Source organism: Canis lupus, chromosome 15, assembly GCF_048164855.1.
Source record: "Canis lupus baileyi chromosome 15, mCanLup2.hap1, whole genome shotgun sequence".
Taxonomy (NCBI): Eukaryota; Metazoa; Chordata; class Mammalia; order Carnivora; family Canidae; genus Canis; species Canis lupus.
The window spans coordinates 44,706,635-44,732,317 of NC_132852.1; positions in this window are offsets into that span (position 1 = coordinate 44,706,635).

Below are 25,683 nucleotides of genomic sequence, written 5' to 3' on the forward strand. Positions count from 1 at the left end.
AGATAAAGGGAGTTGAGTGATGTATGCATGTGACGTAGTGTGAGGCCATTGCTAACTGACCTTCTGGTGATTCATTGGAAGGAAAATCATCTGCTTCCAGACTGAAGCTGACTGTGGAGGATTTGTAAATCATAAAAAGCAAAGTAGTGCATGGAGGAGCTAGGGATTACTGTACTATGAAACTACAAATATCCCACTTCACCTTAAACTTCTTCTCACTAATTTCAGCATTTATGGGGACTCTTGCTTCAGCCATTATTATTCTAGTGTTGTAATGATGATTTTCTTTTGCCTTAATTCCTTCCTTGTTAATTGAAATTCTATAAGAAAGAGTTTTCTCTTCTTCATATACTTATTTATTCAATCATTTACTTATGTCAGAATGGGATCACGAATGTTGGTTTTATACTTTCAGTTTTAATTAAATACTATCAGTATTTTGTTTCTTAGTTTATTTCTAGTTTGATGATTGGGAGCTCTTCTACTTTGGTTCCTGTGACCTTTTGACAAGCCACATCCTTGCTTGTTTGTTTTTTTCCCCCCGCTTTCTTACTTTTTGACTTCAAAAGACATGCCAGATCCATCTTGCAATTTTTAAATAGATATTTTAATGTCCATGTCTCATACCCCCATGGATATCAGGGTTCTAGTTCTCGAGTCTGCATTTTAGGAGGAATGTTGCATTCACTAGAGATTTTCAGATAGTGGCAAATAGGGTGGTTTAAAGAATATAAAAATCCCTCATACTTTAGTCTTCTTGGAGTTTTTGTTTCAAGGCTCCCTTTCACATGGAGATTTGTACCTGTCTAGATGGATCAGGTCACTTTCATAGTAGAAATTCACTTCTGAAATGGCAGATCCTCAAAGCAGAGAATGGAAGAGTATTTGGACCAGGGTACCAATCATACCTTTGGCGCTGATGAGATTACATTTAGATGCGAATGGACAAGTAGAGGAAAGCAGCAGTGGGATCAGAGGTAAAAACCTCCTAGAATGGAAAACCACTAAGTGTCCCCACTAAGTCACCAAAACTCCTTTCCAAAGAGACGACTTAGAAAGTAAGTGTCAATTTACAAAACCAGTCTGGCTTCTCTCAAAAGCAAAGGACATGGGCTGTCCCTTCCAGGCAATTCTCCTAGGAAGAATACATTGATGGATTGAGCAGTTTCCTTTTAAATATGCAGGAAACCATAACTGCTCATATATTTTTCAGAATGTTTTCTGTTCTTGCATTAAGGAAGTGAAAGCACTATGGCAGGGAGGGACAGGATGTATCTAAAATTACTTCATTCTTTCTCAGAAGCATTAAAAAGATATTTAAATTCTACAACATAAAACTTACTTGTAGTGATTTTATTCATGTTTTCCAAATATAGTAAACTCTAGTTTACGGGGCAATCCATCAAATGGAAGCCTATTTACTGGTGGTTTAGTGCTTCTGTAGTACCACCAACAAAAACAAAGCAAAAATAAAACATGATTTCACAGCTCGTCTTGTTATGAAACTTGATGTTCATAACTAGAATGTAGAGAGGAAAAAAGTTTCCCTATAGTCTTAGTATTAAAATTTTTCTCTGATTTTCATCTCTGATTGATCTAAAATTGATCATCTTGACATTACTAGAATGTTTATTCAAATAAAACATTCAATTGCTCAACTCAGCAAATCTTGATAGAGAGGTAATGCAACGAGTATCTCTCCTTCAGACGGGAGTTTTGGATCTGTGAGACTTCACACATACAACTTCAGGTTGCTCATGTTTTGCAGTCTGATGTGATTTTCTTTGAAGCAAGGTTTCATACATCAAAATGATATCTTATGCCTGTGGTACAACCACCCCGCTTCTTTGAAATTCATGAAAATAAAGTTCATGTGTGGGAAGGATTCACATGCTTTTTAAAACTTTTCTCTCCCCATAGAGAAGGCTTTCCCTTCTTTATTTATCAAAGAAAGAGGTCAGCTACCTTACGCTACTGAATATTGGCAATCTTCAAGCAATAGGTGATTCACATGTGATCTTTCTTGACATTCACCAATGTCTTCCTGAAAACGCAAATGTCATTGTCTTTCTGTGAGTCTTTAACCATATGGTCATTTCCTACCCTTCAAATCCCATTTCTCAGCAATCGTCCCAAATCATCTTAAGTTTTTGCACGTTCCATTGTTCCACATTTACACAATTCATGCTTCCTCACATACTATTCCTCTGGAATGACTTTTCTTTCCTAATTGTTCTCCTGTCTGCTTCCCCATCCAGTTTAATTCTTTTTTATTCTTCACACCACAGTCCAAAATAAAACTCATTAGTTTGGCTACAATGCCATTCTCTGTTACCATAGCACCGTGGCCTCCCCTCTGTTAGAGAAGCTATGGTACTGAATGGTCTTGATTGATAAGCAAGACTGTAACCACTTCATCTTATAATTGTATGTACCATGCACCTGACGGAGGCCGAGCATGTAGAGGGCATCCAGTGGGTGCTTGGTATTCTTGTCTTACTCAGATTATTAAAGAATGGTAGTGGAAGATTTACTAGGACATTTTACCCAGAAAAAAAGTCTTACAAACCTGCATATCAAACCTAAATCACTTGCATCCTCCATCCTTTCCTCTGATATTTTATTATAAAAATATCAAACACAATAAAATTGAAGGAATTTCATATTAAACATCCATCTAGTGTTATACCAATTTTGCATATCATTATACTCACCTTACCACATATCTATCCAGCCATTTCTCTATCCATTATCATCTTATTATATTAATATGTTTGTAATAGACATCTGCACACTTCCCCTAGTACTTCAACATGCTTATCACTAAGTAGAATTAAACATTTTTCCCATTGGAGCAAAGTATCCATATAAAAGCAGGTATAAATATTGATAGTGTTTTCTCTGTTTTCCAAAATGCATACACTTGTGATACAGAACACTGCTATCAAGAGGAGAGAACATTATCACCACCATGCAAAGTTCCCACATCCCTCCTGCTCAGTAGCTACACCCTCTATGTGTGGCAACTACTATTCAGTCTGTGTTTTCCCAATGGATTAGTTTTATCTGTTCAGGAACTTCACATAAATGGAATGATGCAGTCTGTTTTTCTTTGTGTGAGGCTTTTTCCCTCAGTGCGGTGTTTCGGGGATTTATCTACTGAGTTACAACCAGACTTTTTCAGAGTAATGGTGCCACTCTTTACTCCCACCAACAGAGATGTGGGAAATCCACTTCATAGCCTCCCCAGTATTAGTACGAGTGTCATCAGACTTTATTTTAGGCACCTGGTGGCTGCGTCCTCCATCTTTGAAAATGCCTAGGATCTATTTCCAACCTACTTCAATGTCCAGAAAGTCTACATTTTCACATGTTCCTGTAATTTCAAATTCTTGCTGTTATGTGTTGATTTGTCAATTATTATTTTGTCAATTATTTTCTTCAGACTGAATGCTTGCATATTGACAAATGCATAATTAACTAGACATTTAGAAAATGGCACAAGATTCTCTGAAACATCAAGTACAAAATCTGCAAATGGTGTGTGCTATCCAAGAGGAGCTGACTTCATAGTAAGATATAGGGGGAGGGAGGGATGCAAAATTGCCACTCGAGTCAGGACCACACTGCACAGCCATTCACGTGGGTGACAGACACAAGAGCTGTATCCCCTGGCTCAGCAGAGAGCGGGAAAGAGTGCAAGCTGGATGCCTGAGTACTGGTTGTGAGTGCTGGTTCTCTACAACCATGAGGAAGTAGTTCAGCCTGCCCCTGCTTCAGCTTCTTCAGCTGTAAATAAGAGGACTAGTAGCACCTATCTCATTGTTTGTTGTAAGGATCAAGTGAATTGCATTGTGAAAATGCATGTGGAGCAAGGCCTAGAATATCCCATGGCCGTGGTGGATGCCATGCTGTGCTCCATAGGTTCTCATCCCTCCAGTGTGTCCCTTCAGCTGCTAGGAGTATGTGTGCAGAAGTGGCATGGCTAAACAGTCCTTGCTCAAAGGAAACTGCCTCTCTTGGGTGACCCTGCCCACATCCGATGACTGGCTCGTGCAGGAAGTACAAAGGCCTGACTAGCTCACCTCGGTTGGGAACATCTCTGAAGGGCCATCCAGCTGCAGAGCTATACCTTCCTATATGTTCCCTTTATTCTGTCTTTGAATCTACTGCTTAAGTTCAAACCTAAATCAAATCTCACCAAGACTAATTTGCAAAGCCTCCTAGCTCTTGCTTGGATACAGGATTTCACTGTATCCAAGTCCAGCCCCTTTGTTTTTATTTTATTATTTTTTTAGATTTATTTTTAGATAGATCAAAGAGCACAAGCAAGAGAAGGGGCAGAGGGAGAGGAAGAAGCAGACTGCTCATTGAGCAGGGAGTCTGATGTGGGGCTCAGTCCCAGGACCCTGAGATCATGACCCAAACCAAAGGCAGATATTTAACCAACTGAGCCACCCAGGCATCCGGGCTCAGAACCCTCTAATCCAAAGTCCTCTCTTTTGGTAGAACGCTCTTTCTAAAATGCCAGTCTAATAATGTCACCTTCCTGTTTCAAATCATTGAAAGGATCCTTACTGATTCAGAATAGAATCCACATCTCTCAGCGCATCCCTGAAAGCCCTTCAAGATCCAGTCAGAGTCTATCTATGTAGATTTAATTCTTGGCACTGCCACCAACACTCCCTTTCTGTCCCACAGCCATGAACAACCACTTAACATCCTGGTTGTGCTATGCTGTCTAAGTTCCATGCTTTCACACGTGGCTGCTTCAGCCTGGAATGTGTGCTTCCAACCCATGTCCTTTACCCAATTATCTTTGTGCTAGACTTTGCGGACTCAGCCCATATGTCACCTAGCTAAGAAGCTTTCCCTGTCCTGCCTCCATTCTGGGCTAATTGTTCCTCCTCTGCACATTATCAATAACATCTCTGGTAGGGTACTTGCTACATAATATTGCAAGTGTCTGTTTACTTATTTATCTTTCCCATCAATATTTGGATAACTTGCAGGCAGAGATCTTTTGTGTCTTAAGCCTCGGAACCTAAGAGAAGATTTAGTAACATAGAATATATATTTAATGAATAGATGTTGGAATTTTATTTTTACACAAAGTGAATGCACTTATAGAACTCAAAACACTTCTATTCCCTACAAACCATAGTACTGAAAGGATCTTTTATAAAGACTATGTCACATAGTGAAAATAGCATTTGGAGTCCAACTTACCTGGACACCAGTCCATACTTAGCCAGTAAAAGCTGTATAACATCAGGGATATTGCTTAAGGGCTCATACTCTGTGTCCTCATCTGTAAGAGAATGATGATAATACTTCAGAGTTGTACAGATTAAAAAATAATATGGTAAAATAGTTATTAAAGAGCATCTGGTTTAGTATTTGCCAAAAAAATTCACAGGCTCACACCTTAATAACTATAAAAGCTGTTATTTACTGAGGACTCAGTATGGTTCAGGCATGGTGCTAAGCCCTTGACAGGTATTATCTTACTCAATCCTCACAGAACCTAGTTGTGGCAAACACTAATTTTGTTGAAATATTTTTTATTTTCCCACATTCCAGAAACATGGTATTCTATTCCTGGCCCCACTGTGGTGAGTGATAAGTCCTGCTCCATGAGTTACAAGCCCATCACTGTGAGGACAGGCTGAAACACTGAATCGCTGATAGGAAATCCTCCTCCAAGGCTCTCTTGTCTTTGGGGCCCAAAGATAAAAGTGTTCAAGGTGGCAGCTGCACCATCGGTGTGGGTCCCTGAGTGACCATGCTGACTCGTCTCCCCTCCTGAACCACAGTGGACATGTAGGATAATGAGGAATAAAACTACACTTTAACCCATGAGAATTTGGATGGTTATTTGGCTGCAGCATCCTCGGGCTGTCCCTACTGCTATGCTGCCTCACTACCTTGTAACATTAGCTCCATTTATTTTACAGATGAAGGAACAGGATTCACCTTCCATCTTTTCTCTTGACCTACCTGTGAAAACTTGGGCCCTCTTTCCACCTGTCTACCTCAACACTGCTGTCTTATAAGTAAGGTCGAGTCTAATACTCAACCCAGGAAGCCAATTTTGTTCAAATGGATTTTCAATCATCTCTCAATTCTCTGAATTTTATTCAATGTGTTGTATATGCCATACCAGCTGACCGTCCACTCAGCTGTGTGGCAGCTGTGTTGTTCTCCTGTGTTGTTTCTGAGATATTTCCATGAGAGAAATATACCTTTAACGAGAATGAGCTTGGTATGAGGACTCTGCCTTCTGCTTCTTTAGCAATGGCCCCATTTACCAGCCCCCTAGCCCTAGCAACCAACACCATGCTAGTTGCATATCATTTTTCATAAGCAAAATAAAAGACATTTTTGCTCAGAGAGTTTAACTCCTTAATAAGCCCTTGTTTCATTTCTGGTGTATACTTGAAGCTGAAGCTGAACATTTTCAATTTGGCCCAACACCAATTCCTTTCCTGCTCTTGCCTCCAAAGATATGGTGACATTCAAGTCTGAAACCCACTGCTTTATTTTTCCTGACATTGCAACTGCTATTAAGCCTCTTTTTCCAATAAGGAGCTGACAGCCCGTAGTATATTTACATTGAGTTAAAGGAGAGAAAAAAAAGGTTATAGGAATAGTGTTCAAGCTTTTCCCTAAGTACCTTTTCTGTCTTTTTTATGGGAAACAGTATGAAGGAGGATAATGTGGCTAATGAATTTCTACCTGCATGCTCATAAAGATTTATGCACCAGGCTTAGTGCTATTATTGACCAATCAAATGGTCCAGCTACTCCTATCCATTTTATAAAAGTTAATAATACCCTCACTGGCACAAAAATGGAAACCAATTTATGAATAAGTTTTTTTTAATATACCTGTCATTCAGCTCTATTTTTCTGGTGGATATTGGCAGAAGTGGGGGAAAAGTTACAATGCAACCCTAATAGTATCTCAGCGCTCTAATATGTTTGCAATGAGGTCCTAACACAGTTGAACTGCTAGTCTCTGCTACTGATACTTGCAGTACCCGAAATAAATGTGACCTTAGTCATGACCTGACTAGGGACATGGTCAACTAATAGCTTAACTTTGAGCAAATCACCTAATATTTTTAAGCTAAAGCTTTGAATAGTTTCACTAAGATTTTTGGCAGGCAACTAAAGATATAGAGATCATACAGGCCAAAAAACAAAATATCATACAAAATAAAAAAATACTCAGGGATTTCTAAAATGTTGGGAATAGAGGAACCTAAAAGAGCCAAAACAATTTTGAAGAATAAAAAGAAGCTTGGGGAATGCTATATGACTTGTAAGCTTACTGTGAAGCTGTCCTATCAAGACTACATGGGATGGAGGACAGACATAGAAATCAATGAAACTGAACAGAGGGACCTTATTTTCAACTAATTTTCAAGATGCCAGAATAATCCATGTGGAAAAGATGAGAAAGAAGGGAATTATGGTGGAATCTACAGTACAACAGAAGCCATGGTCTCAAGAAGAACATGGCACCTTCAAAGAAGGATGAGCATGACTAAGAGTATAAATGAATTCCAAGTTGGGTATGAAGAGGGACACACTTAACAGGTTAAATTTCTCTGGGTGCCTTCCATCCCAATAAGGCACTGGGTCAACACAAGAAGCTCTCCTAAATGTGATCTTTCAATAGGTCTCTGGCAGCCGTGAGCATGAATCCTCTCATTTTCTCTTATATGTGTACCCCTTAATAAAACCCTGGCCTCTCCAAGGACAGAGGCTACACCAGCTCCAACAGGTCTCTACATAGGAATAGCTTAAAAAAGAAAGAAACAAGAGAGCAATTAAAATAGAGAAACCCCATCCTGGATTCTACCTGTTCCTAAGTCATAGATGGTTGACCCATTCATCTTTTAGCAGGATGCTCTTTAACCTCTACGTGTTTGAGTTTCTTCCAAATTTCTTCTTGTAATTGAGTTATAGTTTCAAAATATTGTGGTCTGAAAATAGGCAGGGGACAATCCCAATCTTTGCTATCAGTGGAGACCTGATTTGTGACCCAATATGTGGTCTATTCTGGAGAAAGTTCCACGTGCACTTGAGAAGAATGTATATTCAGTTGTGTTCGGATGCAAAGTTCTGTATATATCTGTGAAATCCATCTGGTCCAGTGTACCATTTAAAGCTCTTTTTTCTTTGGTGATGTTGTGCTTTGAATATGTCATTTGCAGAAAGTGCTGTGTTGAAGTCTCCTCCTATTCGTGTATTACTTAAGTATCTCTTTACTTTGGTCATTAATTGATTGATACACTTGGCAGCTCCCACATTAGGACATAAATATTCATGATTTTTAGGTCTTGTTGGATAGACCCTTTAAGTATAATATAGTGTCCCTCTTCATCTCTTACTACAGTCTTTGGGATAAACTTTAATTGATCTAATATGAGGATTGTTACCCCAGCTTTCTTTTGAGGACCATTTGAATGATAAATGGTTCTCCAACCTCTCATTTTCAGGCTGGAGGTGTCCTTTTAGACCTAAGCCATAGATGGGAAGGGGTCTTAGCTATGGCTGCTCTCAGGCTGCTCCACTAAAGCCAAGTAGGTCTCACTCTGGGGCCAGTAGGAAGCTGCTCCGGTTCATGTTTGGGGAAGAAGTAAAAGTACTTTTTAAATAAAAACATTCAGTGGAGAGGGATGGAGAGGAAAGTGCATCCTTCAGTATTCCAGGGGGAAAATCAGCTGAGAGAAGACACAGCTGGCTCTGGTTTCCTTTGTTGGCTCTGCTGGTGCCAAGAGGCAGTGCAGGGAGTGTGGAAGGTGGAGGGAGAATCCCATCCTGACATTAGAGAGAAATGCAGAAGTGCAAGAATTGCTGAAGGTCAGGCTGTACTACTGAGTAACACATTCCCCTTAGGGACAAGATGGAGAGAAGGCTGAAGGATGCTATCCCAGGCTTTTTGGAAGCAGATCTTCAGAGTCCCTAGAAGGCAAGGGCAGGAATCTGTGTTAGGGTTTTCCAGGGAAACAAAACCAGTAGCCTATATATACATAGAAAGAGATTTATTATAAAGAATCCGCTTACAGGTTTAGGGAGGCTGGCAAGCCTTAAAATCTACAGGGTGGGTGTGCAAGCTGGAGAGTAAGGAGAGCCAATAATGTTGGCTTCTAGTTGGAAGGTCAACAGGCTGGAGACCTAGGAGGAGCTGAAGTTTTAGTTCATATGTGAGGGCAGGAAAAGCCGATGTCCTTGTTCAAGGAAGTCAGGCAGGAGGAATTCTTTGTTTTTGTGTGTGTTTCAGCCTTTTGTCCTATTCAGGCCTTTAACTGATTGGATGAGGCCCATCCACTCTAGGGGAGGCAATCTGTTTTACTCTGTCCACCAACTCAAATGTTAATCTCATGCAAAAAGCATCCTCCCAAATACATTCAGAATAATGTCTGACCAAATAACTGGGCACCCTGTGGCCCCAGTCAAGTTGACACATGAACTGTCACAGATGTTTTGGGTCATGGGCACTGACCATATATTCTGAAATAGGTGAGTGGACCCCATCAAGTGAGAGTTTAATTTAATATCCTCCAGCTCTATGTGTAGATTTTACACAAGGGAACAAGGAAATGCTCAACTGAGAAGAGCTATCAGCCTCTGGAAGGGTCTTTGAAATCTCCACACCCAAACCCCCAGGGAACAGGAGGCATGCAGACCCAGTTAGCTGTGACTCCTGGCACATGGCCGGGGCCTGGTGCTCACATGTACACCTGGCGGTTGAACCCTAGTTGAACTCATCCGTGAAGGGGGAAGAGGAAATGGTGATTTTATGACTTTTTAAACACTTATAGCTTCATTAAACTTCTTGTTCACCTGCCTCTGAAATGTTATTGCCCTTCACAGGTGAGAAATTATGTTTATTTCAACGAGAATCTCTTCTGTCTATACTGATTTCCTGGGATGGGCTGATGGCTGTGGTCCTATAAAATACCAAATTCTTTCCATACCATAAAGCTTTCAATACCAAAGCTCTACTTTCCTGAGATTATGTAAATACCTGTCTCCATCCAGACCACACTCAGGCAAAACTTCCAGGAAACTTTCTCTGACCCAAGGCCACACTGTCTGCAGTGAAGGTCAGTGTTTCTAGAACTCGGGTTGGCCCCCTTACCTTGACATTTGATTCTAAAGATCTTTGGTGTCTCCAGTTTTTCTCATGTATTAGTAATCCCAAACAGGAAAGTTCTGGAAATAGTTTCATTTTGTAAGCTCACTCCTGGTGCCTGTACTATTCCCATGTCTCATTCATACCCCTGCACCATTACACAGGGAACTGTCACTTTTGTTGAGCTGAATTTCCAATCGTGAGGAAGAAAGAAGAGGTGGGACCATCTTGGTGATGGCCCCTATAATTAGCTCCAAAATGGGCCCTCCTCCTTGTTCTCCATGGCTGTAGCTCTGGTACAGACGTGTAGAATCCTGTGCTGGTGTCACAAACAGTGCTGTCCATCCCTAATCCATTCTCCAGTTAGCTTGTTACAGTTCAGTCCAAATTGTTTGACCCCACTGCCCCCTGTCAACCAAAACTTTTCAGAGCGTGTCCCATTGCTCTGAGGATAAAGTCCTGGCACTCTGGTCTATCACAAGGAGCCCAGTTCATGTGACCTCTCACGTTGGCTCCCCTTTCCTCCCCTCCAGCCACACAGTCCCAGTTACTCAGAAAAGCCAAGCTGCAGACTCTTCCATTTCCTTTCCTAAATCCCTTTTTCATTTATTTCCTTCAGTGGTCCCAAGTGTCTCATTTCAGCATCACCTCCCAGGCCATGGTCCTCAGACTGGGTCAGATCTTTCTGCTCTAAGTGCTGCCCACATCCTGTACTTCTTCCAGCAAGTCAGAGTTGTGTTGAAGTTATAACTACTGAGTAAGAATTACTAATTAATAATCTGTCCCTGGAATAATCAATGACTCGGGGGAGGAGCTGCCACATTCCCAGAGAGGGCTGTAGCCAGAAGAGGGCTAGGTGATGCCAGGTCATCACATGGAAACTGAGGCTCCAGGGCCATTTCTGCAAGAGCAAATCTATGACAATCATGGGTAGTGGGGAGTGAGCTAGGGAAGGGGCTTAGCTGAGGACTTCCATGGGACTGTCTACCCCTGATGCCTAGCTGCAAGGTACCCAAGCCCCCTGGCCAGCACCAAGCCAAAGAGCTGGAAGAGGCAGAGAGGGCTGTTGCTCACTAGGTGGGGGGGGGGGGGGAAGCACAGAGAAAGGAAGGACAGAAGAGGAGCAGAGTGCCAGTGCCTTTGGCAAGTGAGCACAGGCCAAAGGGGCTCAGCATGAAGGATGGTATTCCCTGAAAGGAGACAAATATGGAGTAGACTCAGGCACCTCATGGATCAGTTCAGAGGCTGGTCTGGGCAAACCTTCCTAAATCAGCAACTGAGAGAAGAGGAGACTCAGGGCGGCAGGGAAGGAAGCTCTGTCTGGAGGTGCTGGGTCTGAGCTCTGGCCTGCAGGAGAGCTGGAGCTCACAGGTCCTATAGGAGAGCTGGACCCACCAAGCCTGGACGCCATGTTGCCGACTTATCCTGAACACTTTCCAGCTAGGCTTCTCCCCCAGCCCCTTTCTTTCAGGCACTCCCATAATACACACACTGGGCAGCCTGAGCTGGTGCTGCAACTCTCAGATGCCTTGTTGATTTTCTTCTTTTGAGTTTTTCTCTAAGTTTCATTTTGAGTGGTTTCTGCTGCTGTGTTTTCAATGTCTCTTATCTTTTTTGCAATGCCTAGTCTGCCATTAATTCCTTTCTATGTATTTTTCATTTTGATATTGGAGTTTTCATTCCTTGAAATTTAAGTGGGTTTTTTAAAAGTGATTTCTATGCTCCTGCTTAGCTTTTTGGATACGTGGTATGTAGTTATAAATATGATTTTCATGTCTCCTTCTGCTATCTCAAACATTCATGCCTTTCTGGGTTAGTTTCGATTGATTATTATCTGTATTATTATGTGATTTTCTGATTTTTAATGCTTAACAATCTTTGAATGCCAGGCTTTGTGAATTTTAGCTTGTAAGAAGCTGAACATTTTTATTTATAACTTAAGTTTTTAAAAAGTTTTATTATATTTTTATTAAATAATTTAAAAATTTGTTAGAATTATCTAAAAATATTTTTAGTCCCCCACCCCCACCCCAGAATGCATTAAGTTCCTTGGAAGCAGTTTGATCTTTTTAGGTCTTGTTTTGAAAACTTGTTGGGTATGTGAGTATGGGGCTAGTGATCTCATACTACTGAAGGACACCCTTCTGAGTAGTGCACCCAATATCGGATGTATTGTGAAGCTTTCCAGTCTCCTTGGTGGAAATGGGCACTAGTGTGGTCCTGTGTGAGTGCTGGGTGCTGTGACTTCCAGTCATATGGCTTCCATCCAAGCCCTTGAGAGCTTCCTCATGTGCGTGTGCAGGTTAGCTCTTTGGTGAATATTTGAGAGGAGTCTTTTGTAGATCTCTGGTTACTCTCCATTTGCAGCTTTGCCATTTCTGGTAATCTACCAAAGTACCTCTCCAAGGTCCTGCACCAACTCCTGCACCAACTCCTCAGCTCTGCAAGATTCTGGTCTATGACTGCTACACCACTTCCCACACTACGGCAGGACAGCTCTTGGGGCAAGAATCTAGGGCACTTGTGAGACTTTGTTTCTTGCCCCTCAGAGATCATGCATCTCTACCACCTCATGTCCCAGGGATTAAACCCATTGTCCATGGGATTTTTTACTGGTTTTCAGTCTCCCAGTCTGGATGATAAATCCAGTCTCTATGAAATCACCATGGTCAGAGCAGATATCTCATTGACCAAGTCCAGATTGCCCCATATAGCCTTTTTTGAATTGAGATATAATTTACAAACCATAAAATTCACCCTTTTTGAGTGTGCAATTAAATTATTTTAAGTATATTCACAAGCATATTTAATATATTCCCTATCATCCCTATTTAATCCCAGCATATTTTCATCAGCATGAAGAGAAATACCATAATCCTCAGGGGTCATCCCATCCCATCCTCCTTACTGCCCCTGGCAACCATTAATCCACTTCCTATCTCTCTAGATTTGGCAAGTATAAACCCATTCCAGCATATGTGATCTCTGGGTGGGCCCCTTCCACACTAAGAAACGTAGACTGAGACAGAGTTATTGACTGCCTGGCTAGGTGTGCAACAGGTGCCCAGGGGCATGCATGTGTGCACATGCACACACACACACACACACACTCAGCAGAGCCCAACAGACTTGCAGTTTCCAAACTTTTAACAAAATATCTGTGCAACCATTAGCTGACCAGCAAGCTACCTGAACATGGGCTCCAATGGCTGTATGTGGAAAAGTCTCTAAGCAAGAATGGAACAAAATGACTATAAAGAGTAAGGATAGTCTGGTTCCCAGAGTTGCCATGTCATAGTACTTGAAAAACTCCATTTTCAACAGGAAACCATGAGTCATGTGAAGAAACAAGAAAGTAAGGGAGAGGCTCAAGGTCAGCCCAGACCTAAGAACTTTCCAGAGTGCGCTCACAGCCCTAGGCTGTTCACTCCCACCCTGTGTTTCTTGATTCCCAAGACCCTGCCAGGGCTCTCTGTGAACATCTCTTTTTCCAGATTTTCCTTCTGAGTGTTCTGATTAGTGTGTTGTTTGCCCAGCCACCATCAGCTTCATAGGTAAACAACGGCCTCTAAATGTTTTTGACAAATGGACCTGGGAAAAGGCTTGGTGTGCCAAGCAGGTTCTGAATCAGGTGAAACCGAAGCAGCCCTCCCAGTGGTGTCTTTCAGAAAACCACACTGTGGTCCAACAGTAATGATTCTTACATCCTGGGGCGAGACTGTGATGGGCTTCCCCCTTCATGGAGCCCACTCTAGGGGCCACTGATTCTCACCGGGGAGAGCTGATGGTTTTCTAGCCCACTGCAGAGCCGGGGAGAGGGGGCGTGGAACAGAGTAAGCTAAAATACAGATTGCTGATTATACAGAGGCTTGGCTATTTTTCTTGAATAAATGCTCCCAGGATTGCTGCAAGCCCTTGATTAATTTTTAGAGTTCTAGAAAAGTTCATTCTGACACTTTCTGCCAATTTTCTTATTGCTTTTCTGGCGGAGAAAATTCTGAAGGAAAGACTAATTATGCAGTTTGCCGCTTAAGAGCTTCCTCTCCCGCTGGAGTGTTGTCTCCATGAAACAGGAAATCTCTTCTCTCTGTTGAAGATGGCAATTCCCCTGCAAACCAGCATGACCCAGACAAAACAGGAGATCAAGAGACATTTTTCTATGAGGAAATGGACGAATGAACTGAAGGACAATCTCGATGATGATGAAGCCTGCGGAAGGAGGCTCTGCACATCATTGCCTGCTGTCCTCTTTTCTTCTTCTATGTTCCTTTCCTCTGGAGCTGGTAGCATTCCACTCCCTAATGTTCACACCCTCATTCCGGCATCTTTATTTAACCATCGAGGCAGAAGCAGCTCCCCCTACCAGCTCGGCCACCACCAACACTGTCGGGGGCCAGAGTGTAGTCCAGAGCAATCCCCTAACCGCACTTCATGGAGCTAGTGCTCTGAATGACAGAGTCCTGGTGTCAGTGCCTCTCTGTGGTGTCCCAGCACTTCCCAATTCTCAGCAACACATCTTTGGAAGTTAGGGCTTCAGGTAAAGGTACATTTTCATCTGAAGGGCTTTGAGGTCTGCTGAGACTGCACAATGCATTTGTTAAAGGACCACTTGCATCCGAGTCTGACTTGCAACTGAATATCTTCACGGAAAGCCCTGGAAATGGGAAGGGTGTTCCTGCTCAGGATGGGATGGTGGCCCGTGCTGTTTCATCAGAGGTCATGGCTCCTGATGGGGAAACTCCCTCATTTCACTCCCGGAGGCTTCCATTGACTTGGAAGGTCATTTACTTAACACAAAAGATGTCCCTGTCTCCCTCTTTCAATTCCACTGACATCCTTGACCTCATTTTCCCAGCCCTATTCATTCCCCCACAATGAAAAAAATAGATTCTTATTCCTTTGTCAACTAGAAACCAGAAATATGTGAGAGGAGAGCATGACAAAGGATTTTGAGGTTGAAATCACACTGATTGTACGGAGCCTGATTCTCCAGGGGAAGTGAAACCTGTCCATGCATGAACACACATAAACGTGTCACAGGTTGGCTTCAATTTGTTTTATTTGACTTGCTATAGTCCTTGAGAGAAATGAGTACGCTATTCAGATCCCCATATGGGACTTTGGCACCTGAAAAATACAGGCTACTTCTTCCAGCCCCATGCTCTGCTGAAGAACATTAACATTTTCCCATGAGAAACTGCCTATGAGGCTTTGGGTTCAGTCTGACTGGCTTAATTCTGCTGGGAGCACAGTCAGGGAGGATAGTGAGACTAGTGCTGATGCCATCAGAGCCGGGGGGGCTGAGGATGGTCATTTGGTGGGCTGTTGAATCTCTTGAATTTATTTGCAGAAGTTTATGTGTATATATGTGCATTTATTTCAACATAGGATGAGTAGTACCCATCACACTCTCCAAGGGGCTCCGTATTCCAAAGAGGTTAAGAACCAGTGGTTTAAATGATTTAAAATGGTCAATTATTTATTTCACTTTTTAAGCCTGCTTTCTGGGATTGAAATAGCTCACAACACTTCCCCATACTCCAAAGGCATCTAAATGCAGCTCGAGGATGAAAGTCTTTTTTGCTTTCTCTTTCCCCCCATCAAAAGGCCACGGTGGGCCTCGCTTGTAGGAAACAGTCCTTCCACCACGCGTTCTTTCTGTAGCACTTCCTAAAGGGTCCCCATTTCTCCACTAAGAAACTCCCAATATCAGTGAAAGAATGAAATCTCAAATCAGCCCCATTCTGAGACTTGAAGATGGGGGTAGGGGGCACATCCGTTCATGCTCGAGCAGCATGACCCTAGCAGGTACCATGTGGAACTGAGCTGGTGACCCAGAGCTAAGCTCAGCACTACCACACCCAGGAAGAGTGGGGCTGATAAAGCTCTCTGCCCTTAAAAAAGGTTACCATCTAATTGACAAGACAAGACTAACAACTAGTTGAACACTTTGTAATTCTTAAGTTATGTCTTCTGTGGAAGTCACTGTATACATTTCAACGATGCTCCAGGGAGATGACGGTCCCTGAAGCATGGAGCAATTAGAATGTGTGCTTGGGAGGAAGGGAGGCATAAATCAGGCCTGAAAGAGTGGGTTCTACTGGGGTGTCTGAATATTCAAGGTCTACCTTTGGTTTATTTCAGATGTTTCTCAATGCAGCAAAAAGGAGGTAAAACAGGACGACCCTAGTAACTTCTCTGCACTGTCAAAAATACCACAAAACAGGCAAGAATGGGGAGCTGTTGTCCTCCCAGGGGCATCTGCTTCTGGAACCTAGTAAGCCCTACCCCTACCCCTCATTTACCCATTTCAAGAATGGGAAGAGGAGATGAAAGGATCTCTGAGGCCCAAATGCCCCAGCAGACATCAACTCTGAACTCACATTGACAATCTTGCTGTATCGTCAGCACTGCTAACAAGCAGGGAAAGTGTACACAGTCATTGATCAGGTGAGTATTGAGAAGCAGAGATAGCCCCTCTGCTCTCACCCTGAGAATCATCTACTCAACCTGCTTAAAATGTCATAGTCATTCCTCTGTGGCACTGGAGAGCTCTGCTAAAATATAAATGAGTTTTCTGAGAAAGGTAGACAAGGTCTGCCTGTCAGTAATGTCTTAGGAAGGATCAATTCTTCCTGCCTCAGTAGCTAGAATATGAAACTGGAAGTTTGAGGTACGAGCTGGAAGATGTTGACCATAGGACTTGGGACGGACAGATCTTGGCATGAATTATAATGAGGGGGAAAGGCAGCAATCACCCAAAGGGAAGAGAGGGCTGTTGAAAGGAGCGACAAGAAGGATGAAATCTTATATGTGACCTTCAAAGAGTCACCAGATACCTCCAAGTCTGAGAAGGGTAGGAGAGGATGCACAGCAAGATACAATATATGAGCCAATAAAAACAAGCAGAAATTGAGACAAGTTGTTGGCTTTAAGACTTCACTCCTCAGAAGATCTAGAACACAGGTTGAAATGGGAAATGGCAGATCTGTCTGCTTCCCACAACCCTCAGAATTTGGTATCACTGAACTCCAGTAGCGGCACCTGGGAAGCAAAGGTATAGACTGGTCAGGCAACTGGATCCACCTCCCCCGCCTACACTCACTCTATCTCCACCAGCTCCTGTTGAATACAACCTGTCATTGTGCACAATACACGAAGATCACACAATTCATGAGTTAGGGTTTGGGCGCAGAGCTTAGGGAGTTTCAAGAAAAAAAATAACCCTCATTCGTGTAGCATTTTTTCAGGTAGACTGAACACCTGTTTCTCACTCTCGGGGGATGTGCCTAGAGTCTTGCACAACCAAGAGACTGGCTGATGAATGTCAGAGAAATCTTGGCATTTGTCTTGTCCCCAGTGGACTTCTATGTCTGAGAAGAAACTTCTGTGGCTCACAGGCCTCTTGGCTTTTCAGTACTCCTGTCAGTTTCTCTTCCTCCTGGCTGCAACACAAAAAGAGAAAGAAAACACTGGGTGTTATTCTATATTGGCAAATTGAACACCAATAAAAAATAAATTTATATATATATATATATATATATATAAAAGAAAACCATTTACATTAAGAAACCAGGGCTTCTGGTATCTTTTTGGTGTCACTATTGGATTCTTGTCCCCAAGAAACCCTCAGAGTGTCATAACCTGGAGGAAATGAAAACTCTGAAATACCAATAATTTAAGGAAAAAGGGGTGGCATTTCATCTTTTACCTGAGACATAGGAATTAACCAGGAGCCAATGTCACTGACTCAGGTAGATGGGGCGGTGAGGTGTGAATTCCATACCTCAAAAGGAACGAGGCCTTCCTACTTCCAGCTCCCTTCCAACGCTGAATGGAGACCCACCCGCAAAATTCTGTCAGTGAGCAAAATGTAATGAGCTGGATGAGAATGGTTTCTAATTAGTACATTAATTAGTTATGTGAATAAATTCTCCACAGTAGTTGAGAACAGTTCTGAGCAGAGATAAATTTGCCTTATTTATAGCTGATTTACTTGGGGCATCCTTTCTTTTTCCCCCCCAAAAAAGTAATTTGTTTTACAATTGAAGTCATCTTTGGCTGAGACTCTAAGTTACCACACAATTTATCTAGTAGAATCCAATTGAATAAGGTTTTATTATGCTAAGAATTAAAGTTTTCTGAAAAGTGGGCAGCCCAGGTGGCTCAGCGGTTTAGAGCCGCCTTCAGCCCAGGGTGTGATCCTCAAGACCCAGGATCGAGTCCCGCGTCAGGCTCCCTGCGTGGAGCCTGCTTCTCCCCCCTTGCCTGTGTCTCTGCCTCTCTCTCTCTCTCTCTGTGTGTGTCTCTCATGAATAAGTAAATAAAATCTTTAAAAAAAAATAAAGTTTTCTGGAAAGACACACACACACACACACACACACTTAAAAATAACACCTAGCAAAAAAAAGCTCTTTAAAGGAGTAGATCTCTTCTCATGTTTATTTCAATGATGATTTATCAGCATGCCTGGGTGGCTCAGCAGTTGACCATCTGCCTTTGGCTCATGTCATGATCCCAGAGTTCTAGGATTGAGTCCCACATCGGGCTCCCTGCAGGAAGCTTGCTTCTCCCTCTGCCTGTGTCTCTGCCTCTCTCTGTGTCTCTCATGAATAAATAAATAAAATCTTTAATAATAACAATAATATGATTTATCTTAAAACTTGGACCTTTGAGGGAGTTAAGGAAAGGCCTAAGAATCAATATTCTGAGGCTTCAGAATAGATAGGATACCAGGGATCTGAATAGAACCATGAAATAATAGACTAGGAGTGCTTTTGAAATCACCTAATCATAATGCCAGCTTCCTCTTTCCACCCTTCACAGAGCCCGTTTTACAGACATGGAAACTTAGGGGTAGGAGTGGGAATTCACTTGATCGAGATCACACGATTGATGAGTTAGGGTCTGGGTATATAGAAGACAAACCTTCTATTAATAATGCCTTGAACACATAAGGACATATTTTGTCCCACATAAAATAAATCTGAGGTGGGCAATTCGGGACTGGTGTGATAGTCCCATTTTCCTTAAAAATCTAAGCTGTGTGTACTTTCGTGGTCTCCCACATGTGCCCTGGGCAGGGACTACAGCATTTCATCCCCCTGCCAGGCAGCAAAAAGCCTGAAGATGAAAGAGCAGAAGAGATGCACTCAAACTCGGTTCCTCCCTGAAGGAGCCTCTCTCCACTTCCCAGCCAAGAGTATCTCACTGGTCACAGCAGTGGCCTGACCATTCATGGACAAGTTTGGTCTGAGAAATGGCATCTGGTTAGCTGAACACATTTGGAGCATGCACACACGCACATGTACACACATGTCTACACCCACACATGAAAACAAGACAAAAACAGAAAAGTAACTGAAAAGGAGGGTTGTAAATAAGAAAGAAGGGGAAATGGACATGAGGCAAATAATTAGGGGAATTTTTTTTTTTTTCCGCAGAACTACTTAATGTCAAAACTAGAACTCAGGGTCCTTAAATGGCCATTCTGTCTATGAAAACAGAAACATTGAGAATCCTTGAATGTAAAGATCCTTGCTGGATATATTTAGGGTAAATAGCAAGATTTCAGCAATGCTGCATCCTCTCTTTCTGCTTGTCCAGCAGCTACCAGTGGCACTCTTTTTTTTTAAAGATTTTATTTATTTATTCATGAGAGACACAGAAAGAGATAGTCAGAGACACAGGCAGAGGGAGAAGCAGGCCCCATGCAGGGAGCCCAATGTGGGACTTGATCCTGGGACCCCAGGATCAGGCCCTGAGCCTAAGGCAGATGCTCAACTGCTGAGCCACCCAGGTGTCCCTACCAGTGGCATTCAGATGTTATTTCCTAGAAGGCATCCTAAGTCTAGCACCAGATCTGCCATAAACCCCCAAGCCACAACCTAGCCGTGTGATCTTGGTCATGTTGTGTATTTGCTGTGACTGTGAAAGTTTGTACCTATAAAATGGAGCTACCCAGGCATGGGTTGAGGGGCCTTAGCCTCTCCATTGGCCTTCCCAACAAGGCCAGTGCAGGAAAATGGGCAATCTAAATAATACACTTCCTAATGATGAGTGATGTTGAGTATCTTCTCCTGTGTCTGTTGGCCAACTGTATATCTTCTTTGGGAAAATGCCCATTCATATCTTCTGCCCATTTTTTAAGTGGTTTATTCATTTTTTAGGTGTTGAATTTTGGAAGTTCTTTGTACATTTTGGATACTAACCCTTTATTGGATATGTCATTTGCAAATATCTTCTCCCATTCTGTAGTTGCCTTTCAGTTTTGTTGATTGTTTCCTTCACTGTGCAGAAGCTTTTTATTTGGACAAAATCCCAATAGTTTATTTTTGCTTCTACTTCCCTTGCCTCAGGAGATCTATCTAGAAAGAAGTTGCTATAGCTGACATCAGAGAAGAATTGCCTGTGTTCTCTTCTAGAATTTTTATGGTTTCAGGTCTCACATTTGGGTCTTTGATCCATTTTGAATTTATTTTTATGCATAGTATAAGAAAGTGGTCCAGTTTCATTCTTTTGCATGTGGCTGTCCAGTTTTCCCAACATCATTTGTTAAAGAGACTGTCTTTTTCCCATCGGATATTCTTTCCTGCTTTGTTGAAGATTAATTAACCATATGATTGTGGGTTTATTTTTGGCTTTCTATTCTGCTCTATTGATCTATGTGTCTATTCTTGTGCCAGTACCATGCTGTTTTGATGACTACAGTTTGTAGTATAACTTGAAATCTGGAAATGCGATGCCTCCAGCTTTGTTTTTCTTTTTCAAAATTTCTTCGGCTATTTGCAGTCTTACACAAATTTTAGGATTGTTCATTCTAGTTCTGTACAAAAAAATGCCATTGGTGTTTTGATAAGGATTGCATTAAATGTCTAGATGGCTTTAGATAGGATAGACAGCTAAACAATATTTGTTCTTCCAATCCATGAACATGGAATGTCTTTCCATTTCTTTGTCATCTTCAGCTTCTTTCATCAGTGTTTCATAGTTCCAAAGTACAGGTCTTTTACCTCTTTGGTTACATTTATTCCCAAGTATCTTACTGTTTCTGGTGCAGATGTAAATGAAATCAATTCCTTGATTTCTCTTTCTGCTGCTTCATTATTGGTGTATAGAAATGCAACAGATTTCTGTATGTTGATTTCATATCCTGTGACTTTACTGATTTGTATGTCAGTTCTAGCAATTTCTTGGTGCAGTCTTTTGGGTTTTCTGTATATGGTATCGTCATCTGTAAATAGTGAAAGCTTTACTCCTTCCTTCCCAATTTGGATACCTTTTACTTCTTTTTGTTATCTGCCATGGCTAGGACTTAACATTACTATACTGAATAACAGCGGTGAGAGTGGATGTCCCTTTCTTGTTACTGGCCATAGAAGAAGAGCTCTATTTTTTCTCCCTTGAGGATGATATTAGCTATGGGTTATTTTATATGGCCTTTATTTTGTTGAGGAATCTTCCCTCTAAACCTACACTGTTGAGGGTTTTTATCATGAATAGATGCTGTACTATGTCAAATGCTTTTTCTGCCTCTATTGAAAAGATCATATGGTTCTTATCCTTTCTTTTATTAATGTGATATATCATGTTGATTGATTTGTGAATATTAAACCTCCTTGCATTCTTGGAATAAATCTCACTTGATCATGGTGAATAATTTTTTTAATGTATTGTTCGATTGGGTTTGCTAATATTTTATTGAGAATTTTTGCATCCATGTTCATCAGGATGATGTAGTTCTCCTTTTTAGAGGATTCTATCTGGTTTTAGTAGCAGAGTAATGCTGGCTTCATAGAATGAATCTGGGAATTTTTCTTCCCTTTCTATGTTTTGGAATAGTTTGAGAACAATAGGTGTTACTCTTCTTTAAATGGTAGAATTTGCCTGTAAAGCCCCAGATGACAGTGATTTTTGTTTTCACCCATTTATTCACTCATTATTTAATACATTTAGCAAGTATTTTTTAAGTATTTCTGAAGAAGTTAATAACCTTACAATAACCTTTTGTCCTTGAGGACGTGATAACACAGTGGGGATGTGATGAGAATGAGGTTGTTGATGGTGGTGATGAGGATGTGATGATGATAGTGACGGTGATGATGAAGGTAATGGTGGTGATGATGATATGATGATTATGATGATGAAAATAACTACAAGTATGATATGGCACTTGCTAAGTGCCAGAGATTATTCTAAGGATTTTTGAATTACTTCATTTAATCTTTATAATAGCTTCATGGGTTGATTAATATTTTTATCTCAATTTTGCAGATTAAGAATATGAGATATAGAGGTTTGAGGTACCAGTTAAAAGCCAGTTATGTTTTTATATACCTCCAAGAAAACAGAGTAGTGCATTATGCTGGGTATCTTCTATATGGTCCCTGATGATCTCTGCCTCTGGTATCCTTGGCCTTAGTCAATCTCTTCCCCAATGATGAGGGGATGTTGCTTTCATGGTTAGATTATAAAATGTCTAACTTCCATCTTGCTAGTGAACTGTCTCCCTTTGATGAAGCAGATTGCCATGTTGAGATGGCCCATGTGATGAAGCATTGAGGGAGGCCTCTGGCTAACAGCCAACTAGAAACAGAGGCCCTTAGTCCAATAGCCTGAAAGGAACTAAATCCTGTCAAAAACCACACAAGTGAGTAGGAAGTTGATCCTTCCTCAACTGAGTCTCATCAAATGAGACCTCAGCCCTGGCTCACCTTCACAGAGGACCTAACTTAGTCATGCCAGATTCCTGACCCATGGGAACTACAAGACAATGACTGTGTGTTGTTTTAAGCCACTAAGCATATGGTAATCTGTTACACAGAAATAGGTAAATAATACTTCTTAGGAAGGCTCCCTCAAAAAAAAAAAAAAAAAAGCTAAAAGCAAAGGGAATATACATTAGAAGTAAAATTAACATCATTGGTAATAAAAAATAGAAATTAAACTAATGTTAAGATGCAAAAATATTTTACAGTTTGCCAGGACAGGCATAATAAATCATATAACTAGCTTTAGAGAAGGTTTAAGGAATGGCACTGCTAGTTTGAATGTAAATCAGAGCAATCTTTCAGAAAGAAAGTTTGTAATATGCATTAAACAAAGACTTAAAATGTATTTTCTCTTTAATATAATAATTCTGCTTATAATAATTCATCTAAAGAAATAATCAAATTTTTTGTGTAGAAATATACCAGAGTGCTGCTCAGTGAGTAGTTGCTTATAATTATATAAATACAAACAACCTAACATTGAAAACAACCTGAATATTTAACAATGTGCTATTAACTAAATAAGTTAGGATAGTTCCAAAGATAGAATTCTGTGTATTCCTTTAAATGTTCAAGAGAGGAAAAAATATTGAATGACATTGAAAAATAGTTATAATGTATTAAATCACAAAGTATGTTATAAAGTAGAATGTACAATAGGTCTCTGTGTAAATTATATGCACAGGTGTGCATATATGTAGCCCGCCTAGGGAAAAAAATCAAAATAATTTATATTAGGATGGTTAAAGACTGTTGCCTTAGTTACTAGAATTATGGTATTATAGATGATTTTTATGTTCATATTGTTCTTTGTTGCATTCTCCATTTTTAAAAAATGATTAAAGGTTGTCCTTGTAATTAGGAAAGAAATAATCTGCTACTGCTAATGACATAACTCATTTCGTGATGCCAGACAGATGATATGTTACTGTATATTCATTTTTTAAAATTTTGTAGACAGAAGACCCAGACAAATACATTAAATCAAGAAAATGCTCATAATATATTGTCTCTGGGAAGCAATGAAGTTAATCTTTCATTTTGCTCTTGATAGTTAATTTACATCTGCTCATACATCGCCTAAGCAATCCATCAGTGCAACACCATAGCCGTTGGAAGCAAAATGATATCTTAACAATGTTGGCTGTGGATGAGAACTGCTGAACTATTAGGTATAAAGGGTATAAAGTAATCAAAAGACATTCTATTCTAAAATATTGAGCATACAGAATGTTCCTGCAGACCTCTAAGAGAAGAAAAAAATCTGCAAAATATGGAACCAATTTCCTGCTCCATGAGAGTTTCCCAGAGTAAATCATTTATTGTTCACTGAAGTTTAAATGTGATCCCTGGATGAAACTAGCAACTGCAAATATTAATCAACCATGTATGCATATCTTGTGCTACCATGGGATCCTACATTATTAAACAGCACAGTCTCATTCATAGTATTTATTCTTCAGCAAGAAACTATTTGTTTCAATCAATCAAGACCCTAGCAGAGCATAAATGTGATTAGTTAATGATCATCTGTATATGCCAATGCGTCATGAATAACTACTGATTTTCTCTGGCTATCTACACATATGTATTTAGTAAATCATGTTAGGGAGTTAAGTTGGTGCCAATGATAATAATGATGAAAATGGCAGATAGCAGGTGAGGAATTGGAGAAAGCCTGGAACTATACTTTGCACAAAAACAGCCACTCATATAAGCTGTGTAGAAAGAGAATGACCCAGATGTGTCCACACTGAGGAATAGCACCTTATGTAGTAAGAATCAATGCAATCATAAGCTCGCCTACAAAATACAAACAGAGATGAGAGAGAAAATATTAAAGAAAGGCACAAACAGGAACTTGAGGATTTTTCAAGTCTACAGCCAAATCCATGGCCCAGTCAACATAGTTTCTGCCCTACAGCGGGCTTTCAGTTCTACATTATTATTTTTTATTTGTATTATATTGGTTTATTGCACATTTTTATGAGGGCAATCTAAAATCCATCGTGTGGCCAAGATGGGGAGGAGATGTTCTCTGAGCTATTACTTGTGTTTGTTGAGTACATAAGCACTCTGCTAGGATTTAGGGACTCGGTGCTAGCAAACATACTCAACCCTCACCAATAAGCACTTGCAAAATTGGAATGCCAGCATTTTCTCTTTGAGTGACATTTCTGAGAGTAACTGAGCATTCCCCTGGGACACAGAATAATGGGGCAGATCTTGAGACAGAGCCAGGTGTGGTGGAGGGTGAAGTTCATCATTCTACTTGTCATCTGCCAAGAAAATCCATAGCATTACCTGATGGTCTGATCATAAGCATCCATCCCCTAAATGAGGTGGGCAGAGTGAATTTGCAGGGGTGAGAGGCAGGCCATTGGTGGTCTCTGTCCCAGCCCATGCCACTGAACATCCTTTCTCTCAAACCACCATGATTAAAGGTGCGGCTGGAGCCAAATTCACTTGTGCAACTTAACAGCTTAGTAACCTTGAATATATTACTTGGTCTCTATGAGCTAATGCATCTCAACACCAATTGTGGTACCAAACACATATTTAAAAAGTCCTTAGATGCTATACTAAATTTAGTCATTGTCACAAATGTAAATTCTCTAATATTCTGGAAGCATCTCTGGGCCTTCTGCAGATCTGTAGGTCATTCAAATAAATACTGACCTGCTGTTGGGTTATGGGTGGTGCAAAAGGTGCAACTCAAGAGCAGAGTCTGGGACTCTGCAGCTGCTATGTTATGGGCATTAGG